The 14,790-nt window shown below is 45.1% G+C and overlaps 1 protein-coding gene across 2 annotated transcripts in view; it reads left to right on the top strand.

Moving 5' to 3' along the window:
- Positions 1-14,790, top strand: part of LOC116353424 (adhesion G protein-coupled receptor B2-like) — a 231,560-nt gene that overhangs the window by 28,672 nt on the left and 188,098 nt on the right. The gene's annotated exons all lie outside the window — the stretch shown is intronic.

Here is a 14,790-nt window from a genome sequence, read left to right as displayed (position 1 = left end):
GGAAGGTCAGTTCCACTCTGCTAGCGCGTCATGGAACGCACCTTCCACGTCGTTCATTATTTTCCATAGAACACATAGATAGCCCATTGTTGATTATCCCTTACGTTTATCATGGAACAATTGTCTCACATCCTACTTTGAACGCCACTTCAAATTGATCTGCACTTCTTACAGTCAAACTGTATTCCCCACAAGATATCCCTTCGAAATTACACGTATTATGGATGAACGTCTATTTTTGACAAATTAATTCCTCATGGTTACAGGGTTAATTCCTCATGGTTACAGGGTTAATTCCACTTGGTTACAGAGTTAATTCCTCATGGTTACAGGGTTAATTCCTCATGGTTACAGAGTTAATTCCTCATGGTTACAGGGTTAATTCCTCATGGTTACAGGGTTAATTCCTCATGGTTACAGGGTTAATTCCTCATGGTTACAGGGTTAATTCCTCATGGTTACAGGGTTAATTCCTCATGGTTACAGAGTTAATTCCTCATGGTTACAGAGTTAATTCCTCATGGTTACAGGGTTAATTCCTCATGGTTACAGAGTGAATTCCTTATGGTTACAGGGTTAATTCCTCATGGTTACAGGGTTAATTCCTCATGGTTACAGGGTTAATTCCTCATGGTTACAGGGTTAATTCCTTATGGTTACAGGGTTAATTCCTCATGGTTACAGGGTTAATTCCTTATGGTTACAGAGTTAATTCCTCATGTTTACAGGGTTAATTCCTCATGGTTACAGGGTTAATTCCTCATGGTTACAGGGTTAATTCCTCATGGTTACAGGGTTAATTCCTCATGGTTACAGGGTTAATTCCTTATGGTTACAGGGTTAATTCCTCATGGTTACAGGGTTAATTCCTCATGGTTACAGGGTAAAACAGAAATAACTCAAAGGTTAACAGTTTCGCCATTAATTCCATGTGGTTAAGGTTGGGGCTATGGTTTGGTGAAGGCTTAAAATGAAATAATTTATAAAGACTCACTATTACCATCAAGTAGCCTTGCTAGAGCATTGTGAACTGTGGTGGCACAGTGCTCTGAGCAGTGAATTGTGGACTGTGGTGGCACAGTGCTCTGAGCAATGCATTGTGAACTGTGGTGGTGCAGTGCTCTGAGCAGTGCATTGTGAACTGTGGTGGCGCAGTGCTCTGAGCAGTGCATTGTGAACTGTGGTGGTGCAATGCTCTGAGCAGTGGTCGTCCTCAGGACCTTTTCAAATGTCCAAAATCTAAGTATTTTTCTTGCGATTAGGCTAATATTCCCATGCAATACTTTGCAGAGAGAGAGAGAGAGGGAGGGAGGGAGGGAGGGAGACAGACAGACAGACAGACAGACAGACAGACAGACAGACAGACAGACAGACAGACAGACAGACAGACAGACAGACAGACAGACAGACAGACAGACAGACAGACAGACAGACAGACAGACAGACAGATATGCTATGAGACTCGAAATTGAGCTCAGGGTAATCCTATTTCCATATATAATCCTTGAGATGCTTCTACAATTTAATTGGTCATGGTTTGGAAAGGCACACACCTGTCTAAATTAGGTCACACAGTTGACAGTGCATGCCAGAGCAAAAACTAAGCAATGAGGTCAAAGGAATTCTCCGTAGAGGTCCGAGACAGGATTGTGTCAAGGCACAGATCCGTGGAAGGGTCCAAAAACATTTCTGCAGCATTGAAGACTCTTCCTAGTGCTGGCTGCCCCTGCCAAACTGAGCCATCGGGGGTGAAGGGCCTTGGTCGGGGAGGTGACCAAAGAGCTGATGGTCACTCTGACAGAGCTCAGAGTTTCTCTGTGGAGATGGGAGAAGCTTCCAGAAGGACAACCATCTCTGCAGCATGAGATTCAACTCTTTGGCCTGAATGCCAAGCGTCACGTCTGGAGGAAACCTGGCACCATCCCTACGGTGAGGCATGCTGGGGTGGCAGCATCATCCTGTGGGGGTGTTTTTCAGCGGCAGGGAGATTAGTCAGGATCAAGACAAAGATGAATGGATCAAAGTACAGAGAGATCCTTGATGAAAAGCGCTTAGGACCTCAGCGAAGATTCACCTTCCAACAGGACATCAACCCTGAGCACACAGCCATGACAACGCAGGAGTGGCTTCGGGACAAGTTTCTGAATGTCCTTGAGTGGCCCAGCCAGAGCCCAGACTTGAACCCGATCTTACATCTCTGGATAGACCTTAAAGTAGCTATGAAGCAACGCTCCCCATCCAACCTGACAGAGCTTGAAAGAATCTGCAGAGAAGAATGGGAGAAACTCCCCAAATGCAGATGTGCCAAGCTTGTAGCATCATAGACGACTCGGTGCTGAAATTGTTGCCAAAGGCGCTTCAACAAAGTACTGAGTAAAGGCTCTAAAAACATGTTCAAATTCTCTATTTCAGTTTCAAAGATTTTATAAATGAGCAAATATTTCTAAAAAGCAGAGTTTACTTTGTCCTTCAGGGGTATTGTGTGTAGATTGATGAGAGGAAAAAAACGATTTCATTAATCCATTTTAGAAAAAGGCTGTAATGTAACAAAATGTGGAAAAAGAAGTCTGAATACTTTCTGAAAGCACTGTAGATAGACAGATAGACAGAGATAGATAGACAGACAGAGATAGAGAGACATAGAGAGACATAGAGAAAGAGATTAGTATGTCTCTGTTGCTGATCCTGACCTCTATAATAACACAGGCCCCACAGGAAAGTACACACACACTGACTTCCTGTGTGCCCCCTGTCATCTCCATGAAAGGTTAGCCTGGTGTCAGACGGTGTCTGGCATCTCTGTCTGGCTCTGAGGACACAGCTATTCTCTCTCACTCTCTGGCTCTCTCCTACTCTCCTACTCTCACCCTCTCTCTCTATCTGCCTCTCTTTCTCGCTCTCTCATTCCTCTCCCCTCTCTCTCTGCCGCAACCTCTCTCTCCCTCATCCCTTGTCTCTCCCTCATCCCCTCTCACACACCCTCATTGGCTCTATCTCTACCTCATCCCCTCTCTCTCTATCCCTCATCCCTTTTCTCTTACCCTCATCCTCTCTCTCTGCCACACCCTCTCTCTCTCATCCCCTCTCTCTCTCCCTCATCCCCTCTCTCTCTCCCTCATCCCCTGTCTCTCTCCCTCATCCCCTGTCTCTCTCCCTCATCTCTCACTCTCTTACTAATCCCCCCTCTCTCTCCCTCATCCCCCCTCTCTCTACCTCATCCCTCACTCTCTCACTCATCCCCCCTCTCTCTCCTTCATCCCCACTCTCTCTCTCCCTCATCCCCTATATCTCCCTCATTCCCTCTCTCTCTCCCTTATCCACTCTCTCTCCCTCATTCCCTCTCTCTCTCCCTCATCCCTCACTCTCTCTCCTTCATCCCCCCTCTCTCTCTCGTTCTCTCTCTCTCTCTCCTTCATCCCCCCTCTCCCTCTCCTTCTCCCTCATCCCCTCTCTCTCCCTCATCCATTCTCTCTCTCCCTCACCCTCTCTCTCTCCCTTATCCACTCTTTCTCCCTCATCCCCTGTCTCTCCCTCATTCTCTCTCTTTCTCCCTTATCCCCTCTCTCTCCCTCATCCCTCCTCTCTCTCCCTCATCTCTCTCCCTCAGCCCCTCTCTCTCTGCCGCACCCACTCTCTCCGTCATCCCCTCTCTATCTCCGTCATCCCCTCTCTCTCTCCCTCATCCCCTCTCTCTCTCTCTCCCTCTCTCTCTCTCTCTCTCTCTCGCACTCTCTCTATCTCACTCACTATCTCTCTCTTTATCTCTCTCTCACTCTCTGGCTCTCTCCTACTCTCCTACTCTCACCCTCTCTCTATCTGCCTCTCTTTCTCGCTCTCTCCTTCCTCCCCTCTCTCTCTGCTACACCCTCTCTCTTCCTTCATCCCTTGTCTATCCCTCATCCCCTCTCTCACACCCTCATTGGCTCTCTCTCTACCTCATCCCCTCTCTCTCTCTCCCTCATCTCATCTCTCTCCCTCATCCATTCTCTCTCTCCCTCACCCTCTCTCTCTCCCTTATCCACTCTCTCTCCCTCATCCCCTGTCTCTCCCTTATCCACTCTCTCTCCCTCATCCCCTGTCTCTCCCTCATCCCTTCTCTCTCTCCTTCATCCCTTCTCTCTCTCCCTCATCCCCTGTCTCTCCCTCATTCCCTCTCTTTCTCCCTTATCCCCCTCTCTCTCCCTCATCCCCTCTCTCTCTGCCGCACCCACTCTCTCCCTCATCCCCTCTCTCTCTCCCTCATCCCCTCTCTCTCTCCCTCATCCCCCTTCTCTCTCCCTCATCCCTTCTCTCTCCCTTACCCCTTCTCTCTCTCCTTCATCCCCTGTCTCTCCCTCATTCCCTCTCTTTTTCCCTTATCCCCTCTCTCCCTCATCCCCCCTCTCTCTCCCTCATCCCCCCTCTCTCTCCCTCATCCCCCCTCTCGCTCCCTCATCCCCCCTCTCTCTCCCTCATCCCTCTCTCTCTCCCCCTCATCTCTCTCCCTCATCCCCTCTCTCTCTGCCGCACCCTCTCTCTCTCTCTCCCTCATCCCCTCTCTCACCCTCATCCATTCTCTCTCTCCCTCACCCTCTCTCTCTCCCTTATCCACTCTCTCTCCCTCATCCCCTGTCTCTCCCTCATTCCCTCTCTTTCTTCTCCCTCATCCCCTCTCTCTCTGCCGCACCCACCCACTCTCTCCCTCATCCCCTCTCTCTCTCCCTCATCCCCCTTCTCTCTCCCTCATCCCTTCTCTCTCCCTCATCCCTTCTCTCTCTCCTTCATCCCCTGTCTCTCCCTCATTCCCTCTCTTTTCCCTTATCCCCTCTCTCCCTCATCCCCTCTCTCTCTCCCTCATCCCCCCTCTCTCTCCCTCATCCCCCCTCTTGCTCCCTCATCCCCCCTCTCTCTCCCTCATCCCTCTCTCTCTCCCCCTCATCTCTCTCCCTCATCCCCTCTCTCTCTGCCGCACCCTCTCTCTCTCTCTCCCTCATCCCCTCTCTCACCCTCATCCATTCTCTCTCTCCCTCACCCTCTCTCTCTCCCTTATCCACTCTCTCTCCCTCATCCCCCTTCTCTCTCCCTCATCCCTTCTCTCTCCCTCATCCCTTCTCTCTCTCCTTCATCCCCTGTCTCTCCCTCATTCCCTCTCTTTTCCCTTATCCCCTCTCTCCCTCATCCCCCCTCTCTCTCCCTCATCCCCCCTCTCTCTCCCTCATCCCCCCTCTCTCCCTCATCCCCTCTCTCTCTCCCTCATCTCTCTCCCTCATCCCCTCTCTCTCTGCCGCACCATCTCTCTCTCTCTCCCTCATCCCCTCTCTCTACCTCATCCCCCCTCTCTCTCCCTCATCCCCCCTCTCTCTCCCTCATCCCCCCTCTCTCTCTCCCTCATCTCTCTCCCTCATCCCCTCTCTCTCTGCCGCACCCTCTCTCTCTCTCCCTCATCCCCTCTCTCTCCCTCATCCCATCTCTCCCTCATCCCCCCTCTCCCTGACAGAGCCTTTCTCTCCCTCTGTGTCTCCCTCCATAGTCACAGTCATGACTAAAGAATTGTAGCGGTTGGAGGTCAGTGGCTCCCATTGACTGGCAGTGCAGAGAGCTCATTGTGACCAGTGATCTGATGTTTATCAAAGTGTTTGGTTCGTTTAACCTGTTACCAAAGCCATTCTCCCACAGACAGTCCCACTGATAGGCTCAATAGGATTGAGCATTGCACACATGCGCACACACACGCGCATTAGTTTATACGCACACACAGCACACAGCACACAACACACAACACACATCACACACACACACTGGCCAATGATAGGCTCATGACTCGCTCCACAGCCCAATGCCTGGCTTGTTCACTGATCCATGAGATGACACTGACCCAGAGGTATAGACTGGTTAGGACACTCCTAGATAGCATATACACAGATACTGTAGATCCATGCACTAGTTCTATGGCACACAGGCACACACATTCACATTCAACCTCATAAGACACAATGATCCAATGACAGCCCAGAAGGTCAGGGCTTAATAATGAAATGGATACATGACATGGTCTATTCATTTATACACAGTACTAAAACACAACCTATTACACCGTTGACCATTAACGTACATCTGCAACCGATATCAATGGCATTTTGCCAATGTCTTAGATATAACTGGCTTTCATGGATGCGTTTAGAGCTGCATCTCAATCTGTATTCGCTCTAGTTTGATAGGCCAGTCTCAAGATCACGTTTAGTCATTTTCTATTTCAGTTGGCAGCTAACGGTTAGCTAACACTCATTTAAACGCTAGCTAACGGTTAGCCAACTGTAACGGTCTGAGTGTAGTGGGTGAGGAGTCAGGCGCAGGAAGCAGAGAGTTCAGGGGAGTGCTACTTTAATGCACTGAGAAAAAACGCTGAACATAAGCCAACCCTCACAAACACACAGGGCGTACTGAACAAACAAATGCCCCAAACAGGGGGACTTAAACTGTCCAGGGAAAAACCACAAAATGGGGAAACACAAAACCCATAGACGTGCACAATAGTACACCAAACAGACGATCACAATAATTAATCCCGCACAAGGAACCCTGCGGGCCGGCTGACTAATAAAGCCTACTACCTAACACAAAACAGGTGCACACAATCAACACATAAGGAGGGGGAGGAAATAATCAGTAGCAGCTAGTAGGCCGGCGACGACGACCGCCGAGCGCCACCCGAACGGGAAGGGGAGTGTCCTTCGGTCGGAGTCGTGACACCAACACTCATTTAAATGCTAGTTAATAGTAAGCAAAGACTCATTTACATGCTAGCTAATGGTTAGCCATCACTCATTTAAACTCTAGTTAATGGTTAGCAAAGACTAATTTACACGCTAGCTAACGGTTAGCCAACACTCATTTAAACACTTAAAAAATAATGGGTGTGACCAAATTATATTAGAGGAAAATGTATTGATTAAAGTTTGTGTGACTGAATGGACTTCTGGTCTCAATCAGGATGTCTGTAATGAGTTTGTGGTCTGGTCAAGTGTAGGAGTGTCACCCCTCGCTCTCACCCAGATACTTTCATCCACAATATAACGGGGCATCTCATTTGCATGTTCATGCACACTGCCTTCAATTAGGATCCATCACAGTGACTGCTCTTTGTCGTTGACTTTGATCATCTCTCTCTCTCTCTCTCTCTCTCTCTCTCTCTCTCTCTCTCTCACTCTCTCTCTCTATCACTCCATCTCTCTCTCTCGCTCTCTGTTAGATTTTGGATGACTCATCCCGTGTGCCTGAGTATTTTCCCTCCTTTATTTTACTTTCTACTCCCTCCCTCACTCCTCCATCCTTGCTTCCCTGACTCCTTTCCCCCTTCCTCAATCCCTACCTACCGTCCTTCCCTCCAGACAGGGTGACATTTAAAGAGAAACACGACACTCTCTCTGGGAGAGATCAACTCTCTGCAACACACTGCTCCAGGGAGAGAGGGATGGAGGGAGAGAAATAGAAGGGGGAAGCAGAGGAAGCACAGAGTACAAAGAGAGTCTTTGGCCTGTTGAGTAGAAAGAGAGTCTTTGGCCTGTTGAGTAGAAAGAGTCTTTGGCCTGTTGAGTAGAAAGAGAGTGTTTGGCCTGTTGAGTAGAAAGAGTCTTTGGCCTGTTGAGTAGAAAGAGAGTGTTTGGCCTGTTGAGTAGAGAGAGTGTTTGGCCTGTTGAAAGGGATGAAGGGGTGCAATGCTTGCTTTGGTAATGTAAGCATGTTTCCCACTCCAATGAAGCCCCTTCAATTGAATTTAATTGAATTGAATAGCGAGGTAACAAAGAATTTGTAGAAAAAAGTTTTGAAAAGAAAAAGCAAGGTAGGTAGTTGGTAGTTGGAAATGGAAAGAGAGGGTTGAGGAGGAAGGAAGTCTTGACGGATGAGGGGAGAATGACATGTGGTCTCAGTACAAGAGGCTATTTATCTTTCCCCTTTCACTTCTAAATGTCAATCTCTATCTTTTGGTTTTCAATTCCTCTCAGCTGGTTGGTGAACCTTTAACTTCATATCAAATTGTAATGGTCGCGTACACATATTTAGCAGATGCAGTCATAGGTGTAGCGAAATGCTTATTGTTCCTAACTTCAACAGTGTAGTAATACCTGACAATACAAAACAATGCATACAAAGCCCAACATTTAAAGAAAGGAACTAAGAAATGAGCAATGTCAGAGTCCGGAATATACATATAAACTCAGCAAAAAAAGATAATTTGTAAAAATCCAGATAACTTCACAGATCTTCATTGTAAAGGGTTTCAACACTGTTTCCCATGCTTGTTCAATGAACCATAAACAATTAATGAACATGCACCTGTGGAACGGTCGTTAAGACACCAACAGTTTACAAATGGTAGGCAATTAAGGTCACAGTTATGAAAACTTAGGACACTAAAGAGGCCTTTCTACTGACTCTGAAAAACACCAAAAGAAAGATGCCTGGGGTCCCTGCTCATCTGTGTGAACGTGCCTTAGGCATGTTGCAAGGAGGCATGAGGACTGCAGATGTGGCCAGGGCAATAAATTGCAATGTCCTTCCTGTGAGACGCCTAAGACAGCACTACAGGGAGACAGGGTGGACAGCTGATTGTCCTCACAGTGGCAGACCACGTGTAACAACACCTGCACAGGATCGGTATGTCCGAACATCACACTTGCGGGACAGGTGCAGGATGGCAACAGCAACTGCCCGAGTTGCACCAGGAATGCACAATCCCTTCATCAGTGCTCAGACTGTACGCAATAGGCTGAGAGAGGCTGGACTGAGGGCTTGTAGGCCTGTTGTAAGGCAGGTCCTCAACAGACATCACCGGCAACAACGTCGCCTATGGGCACAAACCCACCGTCTCTGGACCAGACAGGACTGGCAAAAAGTGATCATCACTGACGAGTCGCGGTTTTGTCTCACCAGGGGTCATGGTCGGATTCGCGTTTATCGTCGAAGGAATGACCGTTACACTGAGACCTGTACCCTGGAGCAGGATCGATTTGGAGGTGGAGGGTCCGTCATGGTCTGGGGCGGTGTGTCTCAGCATCATCCGACTGAACTTGTTGTCATTGCAGGCAATCTAAAATGATGTGCATTACAGGGAAGACATCCTCCTCCCTCATGTGGTACCCTTCCTGCAGGCTCATCCTGACATGACCCTCCAGCATGACAATGCCACCAGCCATACTGCTCGTTCTGTGCGTGATTTCCTGCAAGACAGGAATGTCAGTGTTCTGCCATGGCCAGCGAAGAGCCCGAATCTCAATCCCATTGAGCATGTATCGGACCTGTTGGATCGGAAGATGAGGGCTAGGGTCATTCCCCCCAGAAATGACCGGGAACTGGCAGTTGCCTTGGTGGAAGAGTGGGGTAACATCTCACAGTAAGAATTGGCAAATCTGGTGCATCCACGAGGAGAAGATGCACTGCAATACTTAATGCAGCTGGTGGCCTCACCAGATACTGACTGTTACTTTTTGACACCCCCCCCCCTTGTTCAGGGACACATTATTCAATTTCTGTTAGTCACATGTCTTTGGAACTTGTTCAGTTTATGTCTCAGTTGTTGAATCTTGTCATGTTCATGCAAATATTTACACTTGTTCAGTTTGCTGACAATATACGCAGCTGACAGTGAGAGGACGTTTCTTTTTTTTGCTGAGTTTATTTTCATGGGATGGTGTGTGTAGACATTATGGACAGTATATGAATAGAAAAGGTGTGTACAGCAGTAGTTAAGTAGGATGGTGTGTATAGACAGTAGTTATATATGATGGTGTGTATAGACAGTAGTTATATAGGATGGTGTGTATAGGCAGTAGTTATATATGATGGTGTGTATAGACAGTAGTTATATATGATGGTGTGTAGAGACAGTAGTTATATAGGATGGTGTGTATAGGCAGTAGTTATATATGATGGTGTGTATAGACAGTAGTTATATAGGATGGTGTGCATAGGCAGTAGTTATATATGATGGTGTGTATAGACAGTAGCTATATATGATGGTGTGTATAGACAGTAGTTATATAGGATGGTGTGTATAGGCAGTAGTTATATATGATGGTGTGTATAGACAGTAGTTATATATGATGGTGTGTATAGACAGTAGTTATATAGGATGGTGTGTATAGGCAGTAGTTATATAGGATGGTGTGTATAGGCAGTAGTTATATATGATGGTGTGTATAGACAGTAGTTATATATGATGGTGTGTATAGACAGTAGTTATATAGGATGGTGTGTATAGGCAGTAGTTATATATGATGGTGTGTATAGACAGTAGTTATATAGGATGGTGTGTATAGACAGTATAGACAGTGGTTATATATGGTGGTGTATATAGACAGTGGTTATATATGGTGGTGTGTATAGACAGTAGTTATATAGGATGGTGTGTATAGACAGTAGTTATATATGGTGGTGTGTATAGACAGTGGTTATATATGTATGGTGTGTATAGACAGTTGTTATATAGGATGGTGTGTATAGACAGTGGTTATATAGGATGGTGTGTATAGACAGTGGTTATATAGGATGGTGTGTATAGACAGTGGTTATATAGGATGGTGTGTATTTACAGTGGTTATATATGATGGTGTGTATAGACAGTGGTTATATATGATGGTGTGTATAAACAGTGGTTATATATGATGGTGTGTATAGACAGTTGTTAAATCGAATGGTGTGTATAGACAGTAGTTATAAATGATGGTGTGTGTATAGACAGTGGTTATATATGATGGTGTGTATAGACAGTGGTTATATATGGTGGTGTATAGACAGTATAGACCGTGGTTATATATGGTGGTGTGTATAGACAGTAGTTATATAGGATGGTGTGTACAGCAGTAGTTATATATGATGGTGTGTACAGCAATAGTTATATATGATGGTGTGTATAGACAGTAGTTAAATATGATGGTGTGTATAGACAGTAGTTATATAGGATGGTGTGTACAGCAGTAGTTATATATGATGGTGTGTACAGCAGTAGTTATATATGACGGTGTGTATAGACAGTGGTTATATAGGATGGTGTGTATTTACAGTGGTTATATATGATGGTGTGTATAGACAATGGTTATATATGGTGGTGTGTATAGACAGTGGTTATATAGGATGGTGTGTATAGACAGTGGTTATATAGGATGGTGTGTATAGACAGTGGTTATATATGATGGTGTGTATAGACAGTGGTTATATAGGATGGTGTGTATTTACAGTGGTTATATATGATGGTGTGTATAGACAGTGTTTATATAGGATGGTGTGTATAGACAGTGGTTATATATGATGGTGTGTATAGACAGTTGTTATATAGGATGGTGTGTATAGACAGTAGTTATATATGATGGTGTGTGTATAGACCGTGGTTATATATGATGGTGTGTATAGACAGTGGTTATATATGGTGGTGTATAGACAGTATAGACAGTGGTTATATATGGTCGTGTGTATAGACAGTGGTTATATATGGTGGTGTGTATAGACAGTAGTTATATTTGGTGGTGTGTATAGACAGTAGTTATATATGGTGGTGTGTATAGACAGTGGTTATATATGGTGGTGTGTATAGACAGTGGTTATATATGGTGGTGTGTATAGACAGTGGTATATAGGATGGTGTGTATTTACAGTGGTTATATATGATGGTGTGTATAGACAGTGGTTATATATGATGGTGTGTATAGACAGTGGTTATATATGATGGTGTGTATAGACAGTGGTTATATATGATGGTGTGTATAGACAGTGGTTATATATGGTGGTGTGTATAGACAGTGGTTATATATGGTGGTGTGTATAGACAGTGGTTATATAGGATGGTGTGTATAGACAGTGATTATATAGGATGGTGTGTATAGACAGTGGTTATATATGATGGTGTGTATAGACAGTGGTTATATAGGATGGTGTGTATTTACAGTGGTTATATATGATGGTGTGTATAGACAGTATAGACAGTAGTTATACATGATGGTGTGTATAGACAGTAGTTATATATGATGGTGTGTATAGACAGTAGTTATATATGGTGGTGTGTATAGACAGTGGTTCTATATGGTGGTGTGTATAGACAGTAGTTATATATGGTGGTGTGTATAGACAGTGGTTATATATGATGGTGTGTATAGACAGCAGTTATATAGAATGGTGTGTATAGACAGTGGTTATATATGGTGGTGTGTATAGACAGTGGTTATATATGGTGGTGTGTATAGACAGTAGTTATATATGATGGTGTGTATAGACAGTGGTTATATATGATGGTGTGTATAGACAGCAGTTATATAGAATGGAGTGTATAGACAGTAGTTATATTGGATGGTGTGTATAGACAGTAGTTATATATGGTGGTGTGTATAGACAGTAGTTATATAGGATGGTGTGTGTATAGACAGTAGTTATATAGGATGGTGTCTGTATAGACAGTAGTTATATATGGTGGTATGTATAGACAGTGGTTATATATGGTGGTGTTTATAGACAGTGGTTATATATGGTGGTGTGTATAGACAGTGGTTATATATGGTGGTGTGTATAGCCAGTGGTTATATATGGTGGTGTGTATAGACAGTGGTTATATATGGTGGTGTGTATAGACAGTGGTGGAAAATGTACCCAATTGTCATACTTGAGTAAGAGGAAAGATACTTTAATAGAAAATGACTCAAGTAAAAGTGAACGTCACCCAGTAAAATTATACTTCATTAAATGTATTTGGTTTTAAGTATACTTAATTATCAAAAGTAAAAGTATAAACCATTTCAAATTCTTTATATTAATCAGACCAGATGGTACAATTTTGTATTTAAAGGATTTCCAGGGGCAAACTCCAACACTCACACATCATTTACAAACAAAGCATTTGTGTTTAGTGAGTCCAACAGACCAGAGCAGTAGGGATGATGAGGGAGGTTCTCTGTTTAGTGAGTCCAACAGATCAGAGGCAGTAGGGATGACCAGGGATGTTCTCTGTTTAGTGAGTCCAACAGATCATAGGCAGTAGGGATGACCAGGGATGTTCTCTGTTTAGTGAGTCCACCAGACCAGAGCAGTAGGGATGACCAGGGATGTTCTCTGTTTAGTGAGTCCAGCAGACCAGAGCAGTAGTGATGACCAGGGATGTTCTCTGTTTAGTGAGTCCAACAGATCAGAGCAGTAGTGATGACCAGGGATGTTCTCTGTTTAGTGAGTCCAGCAGACCAGAGCAGTAGGGATGACCAGGGATGTTCTCTGTTTAGTGAGTCCAGCAGATCAGAGGCAGTAGGGATGACCAGGGATGTTCTCTGTTTAGTGAGTCCACCAGACCAGAGCAGTAGGGATGACCAGGGATGTTCTCTGTTTAGTGAGACTGCCAGATCAGACGCAGTAAGGATGACCAGGGATGTTCTCTGTTTAGTGAGTCCAACAGATCAGAGCAGTAGGGATGACCAGGGATGTTCTCTGTTTAGTGAGTCCAACAGATCAGAGCAGTAGGGATGACCAGGGATGTTCTCTGTTTAGTGAGTCCAGCAGATCAGAGGCAGTAGGGATGACCAGGGATGTTCTCTGTTTAGTGAGTCCACCAGACCAGAGCAGTAGGGATGACCAGGGATGTTCTCTGTTTAGTGAGACTGCCAGATCAGACGCAGTAAGGATGACCAGGGATGTTCTCTGTTTAGTGAGTCCAACAGATCAGAGCAGTAGGGATGACCAGGGATGTTCTCTGTTTAGTGAGTCCAACAGATCAGAGCAGTAGGGATGACCAGGGATGTTCTCTGTTTAGTGAGTCCAGCAGACCAGAGCAGTAGTGATGACCAGGGATGTTCTCTGTTTAGTGAGTCCAACAGATCAGAGCAGTAGTGATGACCAGGGATGTTCTCTGTTTAGTGAGTCCAGCAGACCAGAGCAGTAGGGATGACCAGGGATGTTCTCTGTTTAGTGAGTCCAGCAGATCAGAGGCAGTAGGGATGACCAGGGATGTTCTCTGTTTAGTGAGTCCAACAGACCAGAGCAGTAGGGATGACCAGGGATGTTCTCTGTTTAGTGAGTCCAACAGACAAGAGCAGTAGGGACGACCAGGGATGTTTTCTGTTTAGTGAGTCCAGCAGACCAGAGCAGTAGTGATGACCAGGGAGGTTCTCTGTTTAGTGAGTCCAGCAGACCAGAGCAGTAGTGATGACCAGGGAGGTTCTCTGTTTAGTGAGTCCACCAGACCAGAGCAGTAGGGATGACCAGGGATGTTCTCTGTTTAGTGAGTCCAGCAGACCAGAGCAGTAGTGATGACCAGGGAGGTTCTCTGTTTAGTGAGTCCAGCAGACCAGAGCAGTAGGGATGACCAGGGATGTTCTCTGTTTAGTGAGACCAGCAGACCAGAGTGGTTATATATATGGTGGTGTGTATAGACAGTGGTTATATATGGTGGTGTGTATAGACAGTGGTGGAAAATGTACCCAATTGTCATACTTGAGTAAGAGGAAAGATACTTTAATAGAAAATGACTCAAGTAAAAGTGAATGTCACCCAGTAAAATTATACTTCATTAAATGTATTTGGTTTTAAGTATACTTAAGTATCAAAAGTAAAAGTATAAACCATTTCAAATTCTTTATATTAATCAGACCAGATGGTACAATTTTGTATTTAAAGGATTTCCAGGGGCAAACTCCAACACTCACACATAATTTACAAACAAAGCATTTGTGTTTAGTGAGTCCAACAGACCAGAGCAGTAGGGATGATGAGGGAGGTTCTCTGTTTAGTGAGTCCAACAGATCAGAGGCAGTAGGGATGACCAGGGATGTTCTCTGTTTAGTG

This window comes from Oncorhynchus kisutch, linkage group LG14 (assembly GCF_002021735.2).
Source record: "Oncorhynchus kisutch isolate 150728-3 linkage group LG14, Okis_V2, whole genome shotgun sequence".
Classification (NCBI taxonomy): domain Eukaryota; kingdom Metazoa; phylum Chordata; class Actinopteri; order Salmoniformes; family Salmonidae; genus Oncorhynchus; species Oncorhynchus kisutch.
This window is presented reverse-complemented; position numbering and strand designations above follow the sequence as displayed.